The 23,417-nt window shown below is 34.2% G+C and overlaps 1 pseudogene; it reads right to left on the reverse strand.

Annotated features, from left to right (window-relative positions):
• Nucleotides 1–4,038: 4,038 nt before the first annotated feature.
• LOC118062681 (uncharacterized) lies at nt 4,039–22,174 on the reverse strand (annotated as a pseudogene).
• Nucleotides 22,175–23,417: the final 1,243 nt, after the last annotated feature.

Here is a 23,417-nt window from a genome sequence, read left to right on the forward strand (position 1 = left end):
GATTTTTTAAAAAAAAAATTGACTTGGTCGACCCAGTCAAAACCTGAAACTCGGGTCTTGGACTGGACCAGCAACCGGATCAGGTTCTAAAACTATAGTTGTAATAACCTGGTTTCTGCAAATATATGGTAAAACAATATATGGTATGGTAAAACAACCGGTCCCTTTAAACAGGTTCATGGATTGCAAGAACTGCTAAAGATGTCATTCTTTTCGAGTTAGTTAATTAATCACCCGAGAATCGTGTACTTCAACTTAAAACAACCGGTCCCTTTACCTTTGGAAAAGATGAAGAAAAGGAAATCCAATGACAGATCAACAGAGTCCCATAAATACAAACCCACGAAAAGATCTAATACGGTGCTAAAGTAGCTTAAAGTATATATGCTGTACATTAATTAAGCAAATTATGTTGCAAAGCATCATTGACAATTGCTCTAACCAATCACTCTAAACCGCGGTTTACGGGACGTCATACCTTTTCTACATTCCCTATTGAGTAGTTTAATTATCATCAGATTTGATACTTGTGTAAAGCAGGTAAACAAAATCCAATTAATTCGTTAACTACATTCTTTCCAATAGCATCATGCATGCATCGAATGTAGCATAATGATACCAACAAGATTAAGCCAATCATTTAACCCAAAATCAAGTACTTCACATAACTGATAATTAAAACATGCCAAGCATATCATAAAAGAATTAGAAATAAATTCACAACGTGAAATAATTTTTATTGTTAACTCACACACAAATATCAAGAATAATTAAAATAAATAAACAAACAATCATATAATATAGTAATTTACATGATTCGGTGGTGTCTATGTACATGTAAAAAACCAAAAAAAAAAGTTTTCTAAAATAAATTGTTTAGAAAAACTCACATTTCCACTTGATTCTAATCCCAATTGTATCCAAAATCTCACATTATTTTAAAAATTAATGAATACTAACTATATCCTAATTATGAATACTATATTTTTTTAAAATGCATCAAATGTATAGCATGACCCTAATGAATACTAAATTGAATCCTCACAAAAAGTCTATACCTAAAAATTCGACCGGAAACAAGTTTATTTCTCCTTATGTTCATGAACCTACATACAATCCATAACTCAAAAGTTATATAATAGTAGAAGATGGACTATTTATGATGATCATATGCCTAGCTAATCACCATCTCATCTAGCCATGCAATGTCGAGGCGGTACTTCTAATGATGTTAGTTTGTGGGTACAAACGAAATATGTCGTTAACCTTTCCCATTTCGGAAGTGGACATTAAAATAATATGGAATGAAAACTTTCCCCATTCAGGAGTGGGGAATGAGAGGATAGCTTACGTCCATGTTGATTCCCATCAACAGATATGAAAGCAAATCTCATTGTCAAAAAAGCGCATTCCACTTTCATCATCATCTTCCACCATGTAAACTTTATTATTAGTATTATTATTATTATTATTATTATTATGGATATCCAAATCAGCTTACGCGTACCTGACTAATCTCACAGGACTTTAAGTTAACAATTATGTAAATCTTTAGTAACCCTAAGATTTATAAAACTTGAATTAATGATTTTTTTAAAAAAAAATTTAAAACGTGACTAGTTAAATTATAACCCTAAAATTATTTCTTTTAAGAACCCTCACTGAATGTAATGAGGGCTTTGGTCTCTCTACCTTGTTCCAATCCTATCTTCTAGACCACTTTAGACAGCAAGGAAAATGGATAGAGAAACGTGAATATTTGTGTACGGCCACAATTGGCGTTGCTGGGTTAGCCACTTGGTGGCCAAAAACCAACCATAGGTTGCTGTTCCCTTCCCAAGTAATTTTGAAGCATGTGAGAATCTACGTAGGGCCAAAACTCTACTGAAGTTGGGATTTTGAGTGTGTTTGGTATTGTGGTAGTTGTTGTGGTTATGACTTGAAAAAAATGCTTTTAGTTGAGGTTGGTTTGAAAAAATAGGTGTTTGGTTAAAACTGTGGTTGAAATTGAGGTTGAAAAAAAAAGTAGTTTAATGTGTTTGGTTAAAAATACTTTTAAAATTGAGGTTATAAAATAATTTTAAAAATATATATTAATACTGATGATTTTTAATTTAAATATTATGGATTTAATTATTGCTATTATATCATGAAATAAATCATACTTTATATAAAATATTTTTTATTATTCCATGAAACCATTTATAATTTCATTATGTACGAAATACATAAGACAAAAACTACAGTTTTCATAATATTTTTAGCATGTAATAAAATTGGATAAAATATTATCATGTATAAAATTCACTCTAAACTAATTTTATTTTTTTAAAATAACACTAACAAAATTACACACTTAAAAAATAAAAAAATAAAAAAAAAATAAAAAAAAAGAAGAAGAAGAAAAAAGAGTTAAGTTCACGCAGTGCAGTGAACAGTGCAAGAGAATTGCACTGTTCACATGAACTGTTCATGTTAATTGCACTGTTCAATGAACAGTGCAATTAACATGAACAGTGCAAGAAAAGCAGGAAAAACTTGCTTGCGCAAAACCGCAGGTAAAACATCAATTTTTTATGGGTCCCATGGCCAAAACACAGCTGCTGAAGATAACCAAACACCATGCTACAGCGTTTGAAAAAAAAAAAAAGCAGAAGCTAACGCAGCGCCAAACACCATCTAAATCAAAGAATTTAAACCCTTCTGTTTATTTTTTTTTTCATCCCAATAATATTAATATTATAATGTTGGACCAAATTCGTTACATGTCCTTTAAGAAATATTATTTTATGTTCAGCCTCATAGTTTTCATGGTTTTTGTCTTGATTTTTTTTTTTATTTTTTTATGAGAAGAGAGGTGTTATCTTAAACTTGTAAACTAATTATCGCCTCGTCAAGGGGCTTGGGAGCTGAAAGCATATAGCTAATGTTTCCACATATGATTGAATTGATATTGATTAAAATCAGCTACATAGCTGGCTTTTTAAAAGAGATTGTTTTAATTTTGAATGCACAATCTCGTGGTGATTTTAGTCCCGAAAAGGTGTTATATAAAACTTATAAGCTATCTAAATCATAGTTTTGAAACCCGATCCGGTCATTGACCTGATCGACCCTTCGGGTCACGGATCAGCTAGATTGACCCGGGTCAACAAAAAAAAAACCTATATAAAAAAAAAAAAACACATAACTAATTACAATACAACACTTACTTAAACCAAATTTAAATTATAAACCAACAACATAAATTTAATTCAAAATCCAAAATACAAACCAAATATAAATTATAAAATATTTAAAACAAAACATCCAACAACATAAATTCTAAATCAACAACCCATTCACTTATGTTGAATTAACACATTAAGTTCTTCTGTGTCCATGGAAGAAAATTTTGGATGAAATGTCGATGGAATGGACCCAATCTCGTTAACACCTAATAAATCATCAGCATGCTCCTTTGAAACTTCATCGTCACAATCATCTTCAATATCATTAACATTTATGACATCTACATTTCAAACACAATTAAGAAATAAATATTATTGTTAAACAAAACTTTATTTTAAATAATATTTATCACTAAATAATAAATCATTAATTACCATCAACTAAAGTATCTTGTATGGTCATAGTTGATAGAGCTTGGTGAAAACTCTCTACTTCTTTTGTTGTCAACATTGATGGGTCATCTTCAACTACCCAATTTTCAATGTCGAAAATTGTCTCAACATTAATTGGATCATAATTTCGTCCTTTCCAATAATTCCTATATATTAAAAGTGAAGGTAAACACAATATAAGTATTAATAATGCTACTAAACAAGATAATGAGTAAAAGTAAACACTTTTGTTTCAATCTTAGATTGTAGTGGACGTAAACAAGGTCATTAAGCATTTGGTGCTCCAATCTATTTCTCTTCTTGGAATGAATATGTTCAAACATACTCCAATTTCTCTCACATCCCGAAGAACTACAAGTTTGACTTAACACTCGTATAACCAATTGTTGTAGATTTGGAGCGCTGGTTCCATATGTCATCCACCATTCATCTATACAAAAAAATAATAAGTAAAAGTGTAAGACTATGTCAAATAATATTTTTAAATATAAAAATTATATACCTAGAGGCATAAGGGTGCGATTATTTACTGCGGACACTCGGCCAAAGTCATGTTCAGCATTCCTAAAAAACTTCATCTCACTTGTAATCTTACTTTGCAATGGTAGATTTCCATGTGCAAACTTCTCAAGAACATCTAGAAGTCCAGAAATGGTGCTCATGTGTTTATCCATTATATTTGCATCATATTGAAATCGAGGATTCAACCAAAATGCTGCTGCATAAAGATTTCTGTAAAATTATCCATCCCACCGATTATTGATAATGTCTATGAAAGGTTTCACTCTAGACTTTCTCTTTTGAAATCTCCTCATCATTTCTTCTTTTGCATGATGAATAGCATCATACAAATATCCCATCGAAGGTCTATCATCACCATCAACCAATCGTAGAACTTAAACTAAAGGTTCACTCATTCGCACAATTATTACACATTCTTCCCAAAACAAAGAGTACACTCTCAACAAACTTTTTTCCTTTGATATATTTAGCATAAGCAAATGAGACCCATTCCCTAGATGTCACCATAGCTCTCAACTCATCTTTATGAGCTAAAATGCTTTGCAATGCAATGAAATTAGTGGCAAAATGAGTAGGAGCTTGACGAAGTATTTCTTTTCCTCCAGTGAACTTCCTCATCAAATATAATGGATAACAATGATTATAAATGTACTTTGTGATACCGGAAGCATGCTCAACAACACAACAAACTGACTGCAATTTACCAATGTCATAGAGTATGAGGTTGATGCAATGAGCAGCACAAGGAGACCAAAATATTGAAGGAAATTCTTCCATCAATAACCTGCCAACAATAACATAATTTGCAGCATTATCAATCACTACACAATGTTTTCTACCCCCAACATACAAAACAACCTCTCTAAACAACTGATACAACAATCTAGCAGTCTTTGAGACATCTGATACATCCACGGTTTTCAAAAAAACTGTTCCTTTAGGACAATATACTAAGAAGTTAATTAAAGTCCTCCTCTTCTGATATGTCCATCTATCAGCCATTAATGTGCAACCAGTCTTCTTCTAAATCTCTCGATAACTCTCAACATAAATCTTCACTTCATCAACCGCTTTTGCCAAGTAATAGCCATGGATAGCATGCAAGTTTGGTCCTTTATAACCAGGACCCATGGCTGTTACAGCATCTATTGCATGCTGATAATACACAGAGTTAACAGCATTAAATAGCACACATGCATCAAACATCCACTTTGCTCAAGCAAGATCACACCGTTCAACTGCTTCTTTCCTTTGCCAATAATTATGAAGAGACTTTTGAGCACCAGGAGTTGTTCTCGGCATAAAATATGTCCCTAATGTTGCAGATTTCTTCTGCTTTCCATAACTTGTAGTTGATTGTTTTACAGTGCTGGTGCTTTGAATCTTTTTCTTTTTTGCAACCTTAACATATGTTTTTTAGTATTGACATCATCATCATCATCATCATCCTCCTTCTCATCATCACCATCATCATCTTCTAATTGCCTAATCATCATCTCTTCATACTCTCTTTGTTGTGCATTAAATGGATTGAAATCTGCTTGCATTTCTCTAACTCTTTTTTTTTTCAACATTTCCTTTAAGGTTCAAAAGCATTTGATGTCGAACATTAGGAGGACATTTGCAACATTGTTCAACTTCTCCTTTAGCTCCAGCTAAATGTTGCTTAAATCGATTAATGCCACCACCCGCAAATACTTTAACACAATATAAACATACTAATTTAGTTTTTTTACATCCAACACTAAGTTCAGGAGCTTCTCTACAATGACCCCATGCCAAATCTGTTCTTCCTCTACTACCACTTGACATGGAAATTGAAGGTTGAGATGATTGGGCCGTTGAAGGATCACTACTTGGAGTACTACCATCATGTGAAGATATTTTAAGGACTTGGCATAATTTATAAGATATCACTGAAAAATGCTTTTGTAACACATGCTCTCTTAATCACACCATTGTATAAAAAAATCCATCAAGCACAACCTTAGCTAGGTTTAAAATCATGGATTTTGTTGATTTCAGGTAACATATTAAGACCTAATTTAGTATCAGTCTAATGTATTGGTTAATTAATCTTTTCTGTGTTCGACCATATTAGTATTAGTCTAATCTTTTCTGTGATCATGTAATTCAACTTATCAATTAAACGGTCAACCCACCTAAATTCTCACAACTGCAGTTCAAGTGTTCAACGAATGCAAGAATATTCACAGCTACAAATTAAGCAGAAGTAAACAAACAGAGACAACAAAAAATTAACAACAATATTCACAGCTACTTGCAGAATATTCACAATATTCACAGCTACAAATTGAGCAGAAGTAAACGAATAGGGACAGCAAAAAATTAACAGGGACAACCAACAATTAACGAACAAAATATTCACATTTCACAGCAATATTCACAACAATATTCAACAGAGATAAAAGAACAGAGAGGCCATTTGAAGTCGCAGAAAAATAAAAGAATAGAGAGGCCGAGATACATACCTTGGGAAGAACTGATGGGTCAATCGATGGGAAGAATCGATGGGTCAACAGAGGGAAGAATCGATGGATCAACAGACTGAATAGAGGGAAGAATCGAAGCCACTGTTATACTCTCCTAGTCTCATGTAAGTTCAACAAAGGGAAGAAGATGAAATAGAGGATAACGAAAGGTGAAAGAAGAAAGAAACAAGTAAAAGTTCGTCTAACCTTATGCTCAGAATTGAAACGGCGATCAAGGATTCAAGATTCTTCTGCTCATATGCTCTTCTTTGTGACTGGGAGTCAAATGGGTTTAACAATTTCTAAATTAGGTCTTCTTCTCAAGTCTGCAATGGTATTTCGTTTCGTCCCTCTGGCCTCTGCTCTTGTCGTTTTGGTCTTTTAATTGTTAAAGGCCAAAACGACATCATTTTAGGTATGAGGATATAAAAAATTGTTTTTTGCTTAGACCCAGCCCAGCCACAGACCCGGGTCAACCGGGTCTTAAAACACTGATCTAAATCCTCGTGAAATATTAGTATCATCATAATCCTTCAGTTGAGGTGTTTGGAAGCTGAATAAACATAGCCTATATTTCCGCAAACAGAATCAATGATAATGTTGACTTAAATCCGCTATACATAACTTACGCTTCAAAATATATTATTTTATATTTGGGTTTATAGCCTCGCAATGAGTTTTATAATGAAAAGATGTCTTCAAAAAAAAAAAAAAAGTGATCATGCAAGTGAATCAGAGCCTCACTTATATGTTTTCTAAGTTCTCAACTCATAACCAATATAGAATATTCATATTATTAATTATATACTGCTATGTCATTTGATTTGAAATTTATAAAACAGAAAATAAAATAAATAGACTACGTAACAATTAATAAGAAGAACATAAAATTCAAAAGACTGTGGAGGACCATAGCATTCCCATAATGGATTAACGAAGCTTGGCAGCTGACTTCAAGCATGTAAGCATGCAAGTGAATCAGAGCCATGTGCATGTTTTGAATCTTTTGATCACATGCTATCGATCTTAACTCAGTAACACGCATGCAATTGGTTTAATGTTTAGAGTGGAGGTGCGCAGCAATATTATCCCACCAGACATGCAACAGACTGATTCTCAAATTAAATATATATAATGTTTCCCCGTCGTTGGATTGGCCGGCCGGAAAGCTCTCATTTCCCCCTTTATATTATATATATATATCTTATCTTTAATTTGCATGTTATGTGTATATATGAGCAGAGAGATAGAGTAGAGGAAGGAAACACATGCAAATTAAAGATAAGACATAAATGGGCAGTTCTAGCCGTCATGTAAAGTAAGGACTAGCGAAGAATCGCATTAGCAGAAAGTTGATTTGTGAATTTAATAAAATAAATTGAAATTATATAAATAATAAATTGTAAAAAACAATTTATCCCTAACTAAAAACTAAAGAGAAACCTGAAAAATAAATGTACATGAAAATATTGTATCTTGTAACATTTGAATATTTTTATTTAATTATATAAAAATAAAGTAAAATTTTTATAAGAAAAGTAATAATTAAAATTCTATAGAAAAAATATAAATGTTTTTATAAAATTTATTATGTTATTAATGTATTTTTTTTTATAAAAAAAATGTTTAGCTATGTTGTTTATTTCATAAAAATTGAAAGCAATTAAAATCAATATAAAAAAAAATAACAATTTGAAATAAGTATAAAAAGGCATATCTTTAATTAAAACCCCTTTCCCTTATTAATGTATTCTTTTTTATACTTTTTTTTAAGAAAAGAACTCATTATAATTTTAAAATTCAATTTTTAATAAAACAAATAAAAAAAGTGATCCTTTTTTATGTGAGTGTATTAAATGAATTCCAAAGATCTTGGGCAAATCTAAAGAAAGTTTTCAAGTACTCACAATATATAAATATATATATATTAAAAGAGATATTTCATCCACATTTGAAAAATTATACGTAACATGTTCATATATAATTACTCAAAAATAAATTGTTTATATTACCATAAAAGATGATAAAATTATCATAAAATATGATAATATTGTTAAAAAAAAAAATGGTTTAAGTGGATAATTATTTAAAAAATCATTTAAATAGATTTATTTAAAAATAATCTAATTATAAAATATCAAAAAGATAAAAAAAAAATAATGAAATTAAAAAATACAGGGTCAGACGCTCATGAGTTAGAAAAATAGGCTCACATACTTGACCCACATCCTAGGCTGCATGGGCCTAGAAGCTTAAGTCCACATCATGGTTTTTACTTTTTTTTCTTCAAGGACGAACAACCTATATTTTTAAAAAATAGTGGATGACACGTTGCTTACTGGGGTACACAACACGTCGTCCATCTTTTTTTGTAACTAGAGATGGCTATGGTGATCTAGATTTTAAATCATATTTTCACCCAGAAACATGAAAAAATAAAAGAAACATCTTGTAAACTTTTATAACCTTGTTCCTAATAACAAAACACATTGTATTTGGTCTAAAAACTCAAAATCAAATTAAAGCTAAAAACCTTCGAGAGATCTCTTTTATGTTTTCTTATATTAATAAGGTGTAGCCTATCTTTATTAAGTTTTTCTCTCAAAGCTAAATCCATATATACCAAAATCAAATTTATTAGTGAGTAAAATTTGGCCACCCATGAGTTTCCTCTCTTCTTAAAATGTTTGAAGAATTTCTCTCTTCTCTCTCAAGATCTAGGGACTTAAATGTAAAAAGTGAAGTTTATGAGCTAATAGAAAATAAAATAAAAATAGAAGGATAATAAATTAGAAAAATAATAAAATTGAGTGACTTAAGTGTAGGTTAACTACCTTTTTCTATTATTATTTGTCCTTTTTTTTTTCAATAAAGTAAGTATATGAACTAAAATAACAAAACACAACAAACAGGAAAACCCCTCAAAGTATTTTTTTTAAAAAAAAAAAAAGCTTACAAAACCCACCTGTCCTAATTTTTTTTTTCCTAGGCCATACCTTAGAATAAAACCAAAGATGACAATACTCGAAACCTAAAAAGGAGCAAATCAAGTTACAAAGATATCATTAGATAATCCCCATGCAATAAGAAGCCTACTATTAATATCCATAACAACCATATTGCGAAGGAGATAAACTTTACAAACTAAACACATAACAATATCTTCTTTGTAGATAATCAAAGTGTTACGGGGAGCTGATTAGTACTTAAAAATACATTTTTATTAAGGTTTTATATCAACATATTGCACTTAAAGTATCATTACATTCCCTAAATTAAGCATGTTTTATAATAACAAGTCTGATAATATAAGATATTTTTAATTTATGGTTAATGTTTATTTTAAATGCAGGCATATCTCATAATTCAAAGTATTAATTGATGTGTTTAACTATTGAAATTGAGAAGACAAAGACAAGGCTAAACTTAGAGAAGAGATTTTGGTTCAATTCAAACTGGAACACCATTCAACTATTAAGTCATAACTGGAGTTGTAAACCTTGGATTTATGTATGATTTATCTTGATGGAAATATAAAACATAGGCCTAAAATACTTATGAAGAGTCCATGATTTAAAACTGTCTTTTTCATGTTCAAATCTTAGCAACAAAAAAGAAGTCTAAATTTTCCCTGCAACTTAAACACTGTTTGGTATTCGGCCTATATCTCGAGTTCTAAAGTTCAAATAAACTCGTTTTATAGTTGTTATCTTACTCATTCTTAATACCTTACTTGTTAAATGATTAATCTAGATTTGTGTTGTATAACCCTCGGTACAACAAATGCTTTAATGTGAAAATGTTACACTAATAGTGTTATAATAAATATAGTATAAATTCAACATGGACTTTAATGTTTATATTCAAGAAATTTTGCTATTAACATGTTTTATAATTGTTATCTTACTCATTCTTAATACCTTGCTAGTTAAATGGTTAATCTAGATTTGTGTTGTGTAACCCTCGGTATAACAAATACTTTAATGTGAAAATGTTACACTAATGGTGTTAGAATAAGTATAGTATAAATTCAACATGGACTTTAAAGTTTATATTCAAGAAATTTCGCTATTAACGTGTTTTATAATTATTATCTTACTCATTCTTAATACCTTACTAGTTAAATGGTTAATCTAGATTTGTGTTGTATAAACCTTGGTATAACAAATACTTGATACTTTTATAGCCTCTTGTATGGATAACCAAAACCTATGATATGAAAGGAACTTGATTTGTTGTTGACATAAGTTAGCACCATGAATACCTGACAACATTAACAAATATTGATATTACTCAAATAAAATAATTAATATGATCATTGTCGCACATCCCCCATGTGGCGTTCAATGGTAATTTTTTGTTTGTTTGGCTTGATTGGTTCTTTGGAGTCGCCACCTAATATTTTGGTTACTAGGAACCCTAACTGGTCTTTCAGAGATTCTAAGGCAAAGGACTGGTTGCGTAAAGGGAAGGTATTTGATACGATCCAGCCAAGGTCAAATTCGGATTTTGACGTAAAATGCGCAACTATCCAGTTTTACGGAAATAGTCATAATTCTCAATCCCACCGTTGGATCGGGCTGAAATTTTACGTGGAGGCTCCTGACATGTTTTCGTACCCTGGGTTAAATATCATGTCAATCGGAGTTCGGAAAGGCATCCAAACACAGGTCAACAGAGGCTGTACGGGTTTTGTTATTTACTTCCTTTTGACTTGTGGACTTCCTATTTGGCTGGGATTCTTTTCCTAAAAGGATGCGGCAGCTTATTTTAGGAATCTCCTAATTCTACAAAGATCTTTAATGGGCTGCAACATAGTTTCCAAGTGTGGCAAGGATTCATAAATGTTTCAGAATCCTTTTCTCGCAAGGATTCCTTATTCATCCTAGCTACAAAAAGGAAAGAAGATTTCAGAACTAATTCTACCTTCAGATTTGATTCTCCTAGCTTATATAGGACTTCTAAAGGGCTACAAATCTGATCCTATCATATTTAGGATATTAAATTTGGATTTATTTATTTTAATGTTATTTTCTTCTTAGTTTAGGGTATATTTATATTATTTGGGTTTAATTGTAAGTGGGCATCATATAAGTCCACATAAGAGGTCCATTAGGGTTTATTTTAGTTTGCAGTCACTATAAATAAGGGCATAACCAGACATGTAAGAAGACAATTCATATTAATAAAACTTCTTGTTTGCCGCACTTTGTGTGTGTGTGTTGGTGAGATAATCTCCCTTCCATGGTTCTCTAAAGAACTGAAAACGACTTATCGAAGAACAAATGTCTTCGTGGCGTCATCCTTATACTTCTCGTTCGCGAATCAATATTCGTTGGGTGGGGGTCTCCGTTTCAAATAGTGCTGGTGCCTAGGTACAAGTTATCTTTGTGTCACACTCCTATCAAACCTGATTTACTTGGCTTTCCAGGAATTGGTGTCTTTGCGTGTGGGTTGCATGACCACGTGATCACGAGGTTCGCATCAGTATTAGCACCCCTAATACACCCTACCTAAGGTAAGTTGCTTGGTTTTTGGTTTTCTTTATAATTGCTACAGTGTTGATGTTTTATAATCCCATCATTTTTTCCTAGGTTTGATTCAAACTGAATTTATTAAGATAGAAATCCAAGGAGATTCGATGTGCTTTTAAAGCACATTTTTCCCTTAGTATTTCATACTCTCACGGCTCGTCAATCATGGAGTCAAAAATTGAAATGTCCTTGATTATAATCAAGGCTTCTTTCAAGGATATGTGATGACTAATTATTCCTAGAAAATTATTTTGGATATTTACCACTCATGGTTTCTTTATCCAAATATTAACAGTGAATAATAACAAGTTATTCCCAATAATATTTTGGATATTCATTCCTTTGGAATTTCTTTATCCAAACATTAACGGTGAATAATAGATGAACACCCCCAAATAAGATTTTTGTATTTTTTTTGGAATATTGGCAAATACCCTTTGGAGTTTTACAAACATGTTGTAAAATCCAGAAATGCAAGAAAATAATTTTTGTGTTTAAGAAATCTATGCGAAAATATATTTTCAAAACTTCTAATATTTTTTTTTATAAAAAGAAACATTCAAAACATGTTAGGGTATTGGCCGTATGCAACACACAAAAAATATTTTTTTATATTTTCTTTGCAAAATTAACACACATCACAGTTAATCACAATTAAAGTCAACCAACCATATATTAATCAAATTCTGAAGGCTTTAATAAATCAGCTATTAAATCTCAAAATATATGTAGAAACATGTTCTAACATTTTCATGAGAAATACAACATAATTTTTTTTGTCCTTCAGATACTTGACCATAAACCAAATTAAAACATTAAATTCATTTTTTATCTTTTTGATTTTTATAAGGCAATAAAGTACATAAAAAAACTACAAACACAACACACATCCCTTTACCCACATGTAATTACAAATAACAAAAATTTAAAATAAAACAAACACATCACACAAATAAAAATAATTACAAAACAGCCCAAAACAATATGAAATTATAGGGGAGGCCTTCCGCACCGTCGAAACAGTGGCGCGTGGGTTCACGGGCCGCCGTAAGAATCCACACATGCAGGAGGGTCTGGAAACAATAGGATTTGGCTCACCGTCACCTGCAAAAGAAGAAACATACACAAGACAGTCGATTTAATTTGTTCTCGACCTTCTTTCCTTTCTTCCAAATCGATTTCACTACAAATTTGTTTTTGGGTTTTGCCTTGTTCTCCCCTACTTCCGGTAGCTGGGACTATGGGAGACGCTGTGTTGAGGGCTGCTCCGGGGTTGTTTTGGTGGAGGCCGGTCGGGGCTGATGAGGGAAGATATGTTGTGGTTGACGGCGGTGGAAGAGACGGCGACCGATGGGTATATGGCCGGCTGGGAAGTGCGCTGTTCTATGGGGGAAGATCACGTTTTGTTTCAGAGAGGGAGGCGGCTCCTCTTGGAAAAACAAGAGAGAGCGGCCAGGAGAGGGTAGTGTTGTGGTCGACTTTCAAAGGGAGGGGGCAGCTTCTCCTTGGCTCGGGGAGGAAAGACCGGTGAGCAAGGAATATGGCTGGTGGCTGAGGGAGAAGAAAGCTTTGGCTGGCAAGAGGGGAAAATGAAACCAAAGGGAAAAAGCTGGAATCGGGGAGAAAGGAGTGTTGGTTCTCGGAAGCCAAAATCAAAAATAGGGAGGGCAGCTCTGTTTTTTTTCTTTTCAAAGGGAGGGAGCGACCAGGAGAGGAAGATGGGGAAGAACTAGGGATGGCTATTGGAGGCTGTGAGAGGAGAAGAAGGTCAAGCCATGGGCGGCAGCTGGTTTTTTTTTATTTTTTAAGAGAGGAGGGATTGTGGCTAAGAAAAAAAAAACGGGTTTAGGGTTTTTTTTTTTTTTTTATCTTTAGGGTTTTTTTGTATTTGGCTTCCTTTTTTTAAAAAAAAAAATTGCCCCCTTGTGAATAATTGTTGTAGTATTTTCTTAAATAGTACGTGTAGAGATTTTCTATATAAGTGAACATCTAGCCATATACAAGAAAAATATATATATATATATATATATATATATATAGAGAGAGAGATTGTTTTCTATAACCAACACCAACAAATCCTATATATATAGTATTTTTACATTACAATGATTATTTTCCATAACAAGCAAGAATCAAATCATATATCTATGGTATTTTATATTGTAGTAATTATATATGATTAAGTAATTATCTCCTTGACATATTGCTTCATTAACCCTGGTGCTTTATGTTATCGCCACATGTAAACCCTTATTTTTTATTTTTTATCAAATAAAAAAACATGGGTCAAAAATTGGGTAGCAATAATCATGTTAATAATTTATAATGAATTATTAATGATAAATCATCTTATTGGAATCTCCTTTGTGTATGGTTTCTAGTTGACTAATAAAAAGAGTTTTAAACTATATTTATTCAAGATACGATTAGTGAATCTTCTAACCTTGATAATTGCTTTATTCTTGTTTAATCTTTAAATTAATATCACATCTCAAAGTTATCTTCAACTCTATTTATTTTATTATCTGTTGTTTATATAGTTGACCTTCCAATGGATCGACTCGGTCTTGCCGAGTTATTTATTACTTTGACACTTCTGCACTTGGGAGAAGACATCAAGTATTTGAGCATGTCAAGTTTTTTGTGCCATTACCAAAGAGGTAAGTTACTGTATAGATTATATATTTTACTTTATTTTATTTTTCTTTTAACTTTTTTTTTCTACACTTGCATAAACGATCACACATATTAAGTGGTAGACTTTGTAAGAAATCTTTATCCTTTTCAGAAAACATGGCAGAAGAGGATATCCAGACACTTCATAATGAGAATAACCGTGTTAGAACATTTAGAGACCACATGAATTTAACAAGAACAAGTGCACCATCATATATAGTTTTCTCTCCCGATGCATCTTACTTCAATTTTAAATCAGGTATTATTCAACTTTTACCTATTTTTCATGGCTTAGACCTAGAAAATCCAAACTTACGTTTGAGAGAATTTGAAGAAGTTTGAAGAAGTTTGTAACACTTATAATGACTCAACTTATAGCATGAATACCATTAGACTAAAGCTTTCTCCTTTTTCTTTAAAAGATAAAGTTAAAACCTGTCTGCAAAATCTTAGGTCGGAATCCATTCGTGCTTGGGATGAAATGCAACAATAGTTTTTGAAGTTTTTTCCTTTTCATATAATAAACTCTTTCAAAAGAAAAATCACCACATTCACTCAAAAATCAAGAGAAATATTTTACCAATGTTAGGATAAGTATAGAGACTTGCTTAGAATTTGTTGTTAGCACCATGAATACATGACAACATTAACAAGTATTGATGTTACTCAAATAAGATAATGAATATGATCATGTTAATAATTTATAATGAGCCATTAATGATAAATCTTCCGATTGGAACCTCGTTTGTTTATAGTTTCCATTTGATTAATAAAAATAGTTTGAATTATACTTATTCGAAATACCATTAGTGGATCTTCTAACCTTGACAATTGTTTTATCCTTTCTTAATTTTTACATTAATATCACATATCAAAAATCTCTTAACTTTGTTTGTTTATTTTATTATCCGTGGTTTATATAGTTAACCTCCCTATGGATCGACCTAGGTCTTACTAGGTTATTTATTACATCAACACTCCTATACTTGGAAGAAGACTTCAAGTATTTGAGCGTTTTAAGAGCCTCACCATGAAGTCGAGCATTCCTCTCCTTCCACATGTAATAAACTGCAAAAGCTAACATCAAATGGATTATCACTGATTGAATAGAGTTACATGTACCCAAGAGAGATATCCAAGAAATGATACTAGTCCATGACCCACTTTTACAAGGGATGAGATTTTTGGTGCATAGATCATACCAAATGTGATGAGAGAAAAGGCAATTAAAAAAAATATCAATATCTTCCTTACCATCCACACAAAGAAAGCATTGAATAGTACCATAAGCCATTAGTTTATCATGCGTCAAAAAAGCCTCACGAATTGCAAGCTATAAGATGATGCGAACCTCATGATCACGTGGTCATGCAACCCACATGCAAAGACACCAATTCTCGAAAAGCCAAGTAAATTAGGTTTAATAGGAGTGTGACACAAAGATAACTTATACCTAGGCACCAACACTATTGGAAATAGAAAAACCCCACCCAACGAATATTGATTCACGAACGAGAAGTATAAGGATGACGCCACGAAGATAGTTGTTTTTTGATAAGTCATTTTTCAATTCTTTAGAGGACCATGGAAGGCAGATAATGTGAACCTCGTGATCACATGGTCACACAACCCACAATCAAGATTGAGATCTTATCCCAAAAAGCTGAAAGAGGTCTGATAAGAGTGTGACAAAATGGAAACCTGCCCCAAGGCACCAACACTATTGGAATGAGTAGAATGATGCCACGAAAGCAGTTAATCTTTGATAAGTCAGATTTAGTTCATTCAAGAACTGAAGAATGCAAGAATCACTCTCACATATTAAAACTAAAAAAATTCAGAATAATATTCATCAAAGCTACCAAAATTTTGGCTTACATGAGTTTAAATAGTTCTTGAAAAATTAATCCTAATGGACCCCTTATGTGGACTTATATGAGGTCCACTCAAAACTGCCCCAAGACCCTAAACTGAAAAGCCCATAACTTAATCCAAACAAGCCTTGCATCCTAGCTGAAAATGAAATATTAATTAAGCCCAAACAAGCCTTGGGCCGTAGCTATCAAAATAAAAATAAAACCCCTAATATTAAATCCTTGTTCTGTCATAAGAAGAAGAGAATGAAGTAAAATATTAGAGAACTTATTCAACATTTATTTATAGCCTTCCATGCAGCCCTTTAATCCTAGAAACAAAAGGAAAAGGTGGCACCCATGTTGTTTCCAAGTTGTAGTAGGATTATTTTGTTTCCTTTGCTGTCCTCACTTCATGGCCCAAATAAAGTTGTATTGGACCCCTATTGATGCGAACCTCGTGATCACGTGGTCATGCAACCCACATGCAAAGACACCAATTCCCAGAAAGCCAAGTAAATCAGGTTTGATAGGAGTGTGACACAAAGATAACTTGTACCTAGGCACCAGCACTATTGGAAACGAAAAACCCCCACCCAACGAATATAGATTCGCGAACGAGAAGTATAAGGATGACGCCACGAAGCCAGTTGTTCTTCGATAAGTCGTTTTCAATTCTTTAGAGAACCAAGGAAGGGAGATTATCCCACCAACACACAAGTGCTGTAAAGAAGTTTATTGATCTAAAAATTACGTAACCTTACATGTTTGGTTATGCCTCTATTTATACTGACTCTAGACTTAAAGAAATCCTAATGGACCTCCCTTAGGTGGACTTATATGAAGCCCACTTACAATTGACCCAAATAAGTAATAATAACCCAAAAACTAAGAAGAAAATAATAAAAATCCAAAAATTACCATCCTAAATATGCTAGAATCAATTTTGTGTTGCTGCCCCCTTTCCTTTGATGTCCTTGATTAGCTTGGATAAATGTCCTTCTTTGTTGCTGATTTAATTACTTTCCTTCCTATGTTAGGAAAAGCATTAAATAGTCCTCCCTCTTTAGGAATAAGATATGGCCAACTTCCTTAATTAGGAGAATAAATTGCTGGCTTTTTATCCTTGTAGCATTAGGAAATAAAACAAGCCTAACAAGGCTGGTATTGGGCCGGACATATCAACCCCTTGTTCCACATGAATTGGGCTCTTCTTGGACATGAACTAGATGAATTCAAGGTTGTTCTTCATGCTCCTTAAATGTCCCAAGCCCTTCTAGGTCCATCTTGCTCCATAAGTTCTGAACAAGACCATTCAATGCTTCTTTAAGCTTCTTTGCCCTAGCTCTTGTGATTGGCCCAATTGGCACCTCCAATGGATCGTTGGCATGATTACGCTTGGTGTTGGGCTGATCCGCATCATCCCCTCTCTCTTCAAAAGGATTCGACCTCGAATCATCACCTACATCAAACAAAGTAAGATCAGAAACATTAAAGGTAGCACTAACACCATACTCACCTGGCAAATCAACTTTATAAGCATTGTCATTGATCCTCTCAAGGATCTGAAATGGCCCATCTACTCGTGGTTGTAGCTTTGATTTCCTATGGGCCAGAAATCTCTCCTTGCGCATATGTACCTAAACCCAATTGCCGGGCTGAAAGACAACATGTTTGCGCCCCTTATTGGCTTTGGTCGCATACACACGATTCCTCCTTTCAATCTATTGCCGCACACTCTCATGGAGTGTCTTCACCACCTGTGCTTTACGATTACCATCCAAACTAACCCTTTCATCAATAGGCAAAGGAATCAAATCCATTGGAGTTAAAGGGTTAAACCCATACACAATTTCAAATGGTGAAAATTCAGTAGTAGAGTGCACACTACGATTATATGCAAACTCTATAAATGGCAAACAATCTTCCCAATTCTTTAAGTTCTTTTGAATGACAGCACGCAAAAGTTGTGTTAAGGTCCTATTAACTACTTCGGTTTGTCCATCTGTTTGGGGGTGACAAGTAGTTGAAAACATCAGTTTAGTACCCAATTTTCCCCATAACACCTTCCAAAAATAGCTAAGGAACTTAACATCTCTATCAGAAACAATGCTCTTAGGGACCTCGTGAAGTCGTATTATCTCCCTAAAGAACAAATCAGCAATGTTAGTGGCATCATTGGTTTTATGACATGGAATAAAGTGTGCCATCTTTGAAAACCTATCAACAACTACAAAGATTGAATCCCTACCCCGTTTTGACCTAGGTAAACCTAAGACGAAATCCATCGAAATGTCTACCCATGGCTCCTTAGGTACAGGTAAAGGGGTGTACAAGCCATGTGGTTGAGTCCTAGACTTTGCTTTCCTACAAGTTATGCATTTATCACATATGCGCTGCACATCCCTTTTCATTTTAGGCCAATAAAAATGCTCATGCAACACATCCAAAGTCTTAACAACACCAAAATGCCCCATCAAACCGCCCCCGTGTGCTTCACGTACAAGCAATTCACGCATAGAACTTAATGGAACACACAATCGACTCTCTTTAAACAAATATCCATCAAGTCTATAAAACTTCCCAAAAGCCGAAGTTTTGCAAGCATTGTAAACATTAGCAAAATCACTATCATCCTTGTACAATTCTTTTGTGTGTTCAAATCCTAGAAATCTAGCATCCAAAGTAGATAAAAGAACATGCCTGCGCGAAAGTGCATCAGCCACAATGTTTTCTTTTCCTTGCTTATACTTGATCACATACGGAAATGTTTCAATAAATTCCACCCATTTGGCATGTCTCCTACTCAACTTACCTTGCCCTTTCAAGTGCTTCAATGATTCATGATCAGAATGTATCACAAACTCCTTGGGCCATAGGTAATGCTGCCACGTCTCTAGAGTTCTTACCAAGGCATAGAGCTCCTTGTCATATGTAGGGTAATTCAAAGCTGCCCTATTAAGTTTTTCGCTGAAATACGCAATGGGCCTTTTATCCTGCATTAACACAGCTCCTATACCAATACCTGACGCATCACATTCAACTTTAAAAGCTCTCGTAAAGTCTGGCAAAGCTAAAACAAGTGCCGAACAAAGTTTATCTTTCAACAAATTAAAAGCCTTATCCTGTTCATCATTCCATTTGAATCCAACAGACTTTTTAACAATTTCAGTTAAAGGTGCAGCAATAGTACTAAAATCCTTCACAAACCTTCTATAAAAACTCGCAAGTCCATGAAAACTCCTTACCTCACTTACCGATTTTGGTGTAGGCCAATCCTGGATGGCCTTAACTTTCTCCTTGTCCATCTCGATACCCTGCGCAGTTACGACATAGCCAAGAAACACAATTTTTCCCATACAAAAGGTACACTTCTTAAGATTAGCATATAATTGCTCACTACGCAACACACTAACTACATTACGCAAATGATCAAGATGCTCATTTAAGTTTTTGCTATAGATCAAAATGTCATCAAAATACACAACAACAAACTTACCTATAAACGCACGCAATACATGATTCATTAAACGCATAAACGTGCTAGGCGCGTTCGTAAGTCCAAACGGCATGACTAACCATTCATACAACCCATTCTTAGTCTTAAATGCAGTTTTCCACTCATCATCCTCTTTCATCCTAATATGATGGTACCCACTTTTTAGATCAATCTTAGAGAAAATACATGATCCATGTAACTCATCTAGCATGTCATCAAGCCTAGGAATAGGATGTCGATACTTTACCGTTATGTTATTGACAGCACGACAATCAACACACATCCTCCATGTTCCATCGTTTTTAGGCACAAGTAGCACTGGCACAGCACAAGGACTCATACTCTCACGAATGTAACCCTTCATCATCAACTCATCTACTTGCTTTTGAAGCTCCTTTGTCTCCTCGGGGTTGCTTTTATAGGCTGGACGGTTAGGAATCGAAGGTCCGGGCACAAGGTCAATTTGATGTTCAATCCCCCTTAATGGTGGTAATCCATTAGGGATGTCTTCAGGAAATACATCATCAAACTCCTGCATCAAAGAAACAGCCACACTAGGAATAGCAGAATCAAGATCGTTAGTGTTAAAATAAGCCTCCTTATACACAAGTAAGATCATTGGCTTATTAGTGAAAAATGCAGATCTGATTTGAGATCCTTTTGCATAAAAATTAGGTTGTTTCTTTAATTTTTCCACACTACTATCATCACACAAGCTTACTTTCTTCACTCCTCGGTTTTTACCTCCACTCTCAACCGGTTTAATTAATGATTTAGGTTTAGTCGAATCTGATGGTTTTCTCTCACCATTGTCCTCACGTGAATTTTCACTCTTCCCATCCTCACATTCTTTTTTTAATTTGATTTGATCATCATACACTTGTTTTGGAGAAAGAGGTACAAGAGTGATGGTTTTACCATCCTTTACAATAGTGAACCTATTTCTAAACCCATCATGAATCGCCTTCCGATCAAACTGCCATGGACGCCCCAAAAGTAAGTGACTAGCATGCATTGGGACTACATCACACAAAATCTCATCAGAATACTTCCCAATAGCAAACGCAATCAAAACCTGCTTAGTAACCCTCACTTCACCACATTCATTCAATCATTGCAATCTATAAGACCTCGTATGCTTAATACAACTCAGATTCAATTTCTTCACAAGGGTATCACTAGCAACATTAGCACAACTACCTCCATCAATTATCATGCTACATACCTTGTTTTGGATATGACATCGAGTGTGAAATATATTTTCCCGTTGCTGATCTACATCATCTTCTTTGATTTGCATGTTCAGCGCACGCCTTATAACCAAGGCCTCTCCCTCAACAGGATATGCAATCTCCTCATCACTAAAATCAACCAAAAGTGGCATCTCTTCACTTTCAGATTTGTCACTTTCAGATTCAACCTCCCCATTGTCTCTTGTAAGCATAACTCTTCGGTTTGGACACTGAGATGCAATGTGCCCCTTCCCTAAACACTTAAAGCATTTAATATCTCTATCACGATTAGGTTGATATTCAGATTTACCTTTCCCATCCGTATGAGTATCCTTTTTGGCCTTAGGTGGTTCGGCCCTTGCATAAGGCTTTGGTTGGGCAGCCCCCTCTGTCTTAAAATTTGGCCTCCATATTGAGGAAGATGATGCCGAATTGGTCTGAAAACATGTACTGACCCTTCTCTTTATTTGCCTCTCCACCTTCGTTGCCATATGGACCATGTCCTCCAATTCCACACAATGTTGTAATTCTACAACATTCGCAATGTCTCTATTCAACCCATTTAGAAATCTAGCCATAGTAGCTTCCCGATCCTCAATCACATTGGCCCGAATCATGGCGATCTCCATCTCCTTGAAATACTCATCCATAGACCTAGAACCCTGATTCAAACCCTGCAATTTCATATACAAATCTCTATAATAGTGGTTAGGCACAAATCGCCTTCTCATCAACACTTTCATCTCCTCCCACGACACTCCGACCTCTCTCTCCACTCCTCCTACTAATAACATTCTGATCCACCAAATCAGTGCATAATCCGTGAATTCGATGACAACCAATTTCACTTTCTTTGCCTCCGAATAGTTATGGCAATCAAAAATCCAATCCACCTTTTTCTCCCACTCCAAATATGCCTCGGGATCGTTTTTACCTTGAAAAGAAGGTATTTTCAGTTTGATAGTATCCAAATCACCATCTAAATCAGCATGTCCCCCAACACCACAGAAATTTTCCCTTTGGCCGAATTGGCCCCTAGTTCTATTCTCAAAACCCCTTCAGTTTCTAGGCTGCCGAAAACCTTTCCGATGGCCTATGGCCTCATCCTCAAAACCACCATCACCAATATCATCAACGGCCTCCTCAAAATCCTCATAATCAGCCCACCGTGGCCTTTCGGCCCTACTGCCACTATTTTCTTTCGGTTCAGCCCCAAGCTTCCTCACATTTTGGGTGTTTGTACCAGCCTCGTTACCACGTTTCTCAACCCTATCAAGTCTGTCACACACGTTTCCCATCATAAAATTAATCCTCTCAATCATTTGTGTCATGGCTTGCATTTGGAACGTAAGTTCTCCCTCGGGATGGTAATACCTGCAAAAATTGGTCAGTGATTAGTACTTAAAAGTGCATGTTTATCAAGGTTTTATATCATCATTTTGCACTTGAAGTATCAATAACTCCTTAACTAAAACATGTTTTATAATAACAAGTTTGATACTATAAGATACCTTAATTTATGGTAAATGCTCATCTTAAATGCAGGCCTATCACATAAATAAAAGGATTGATTGATGAGTTTAAGTATTGAAAGTGAAAGGACAAAGAGATGGCCAAACTTAGAAAAGAGATGTCGGTGCAGTCCAAACTGGAACATTGCTCGGTAATTGGATCATATCTGGAGCTCTAGATCTCAGATTTAGGTCCATTTTATATGGATGGAAAGGTAAGACAAAGGCCTACAACTTTTATGAGGAGCCCAAGATTTAAAAAGGCCGTTTTGAAGTCCAAACTGAATGAACAACGAAGAAGTCCGAAGCTGTCCTGCAGCCCATACACTATTTAGTGTTCAACCCATATCTTGAATTCTAGAAATCCAAATGACCTCTTCTTTTTTTTTTGTTGGAAAGCTGAGACAATTTCCTAGAACATTTCCTGAGGATTCTGGGCAAATTATGATGTTAGCAATGAACGTCTTGTTCAGAC

This window comes from Populus alba, chromosome 18 (genome assembly GCF_005239225.2).
Source record: "Populus alba chromosome 18, ASM523922v2, whole genome shotgun sequence".
Classification (NCBI taxonomy): Eukaryota; Viridiplantae; Streptophyta; class Magnoliopsida; order Malpighiales; family Salicaceae; genus Populus; species Populus alba.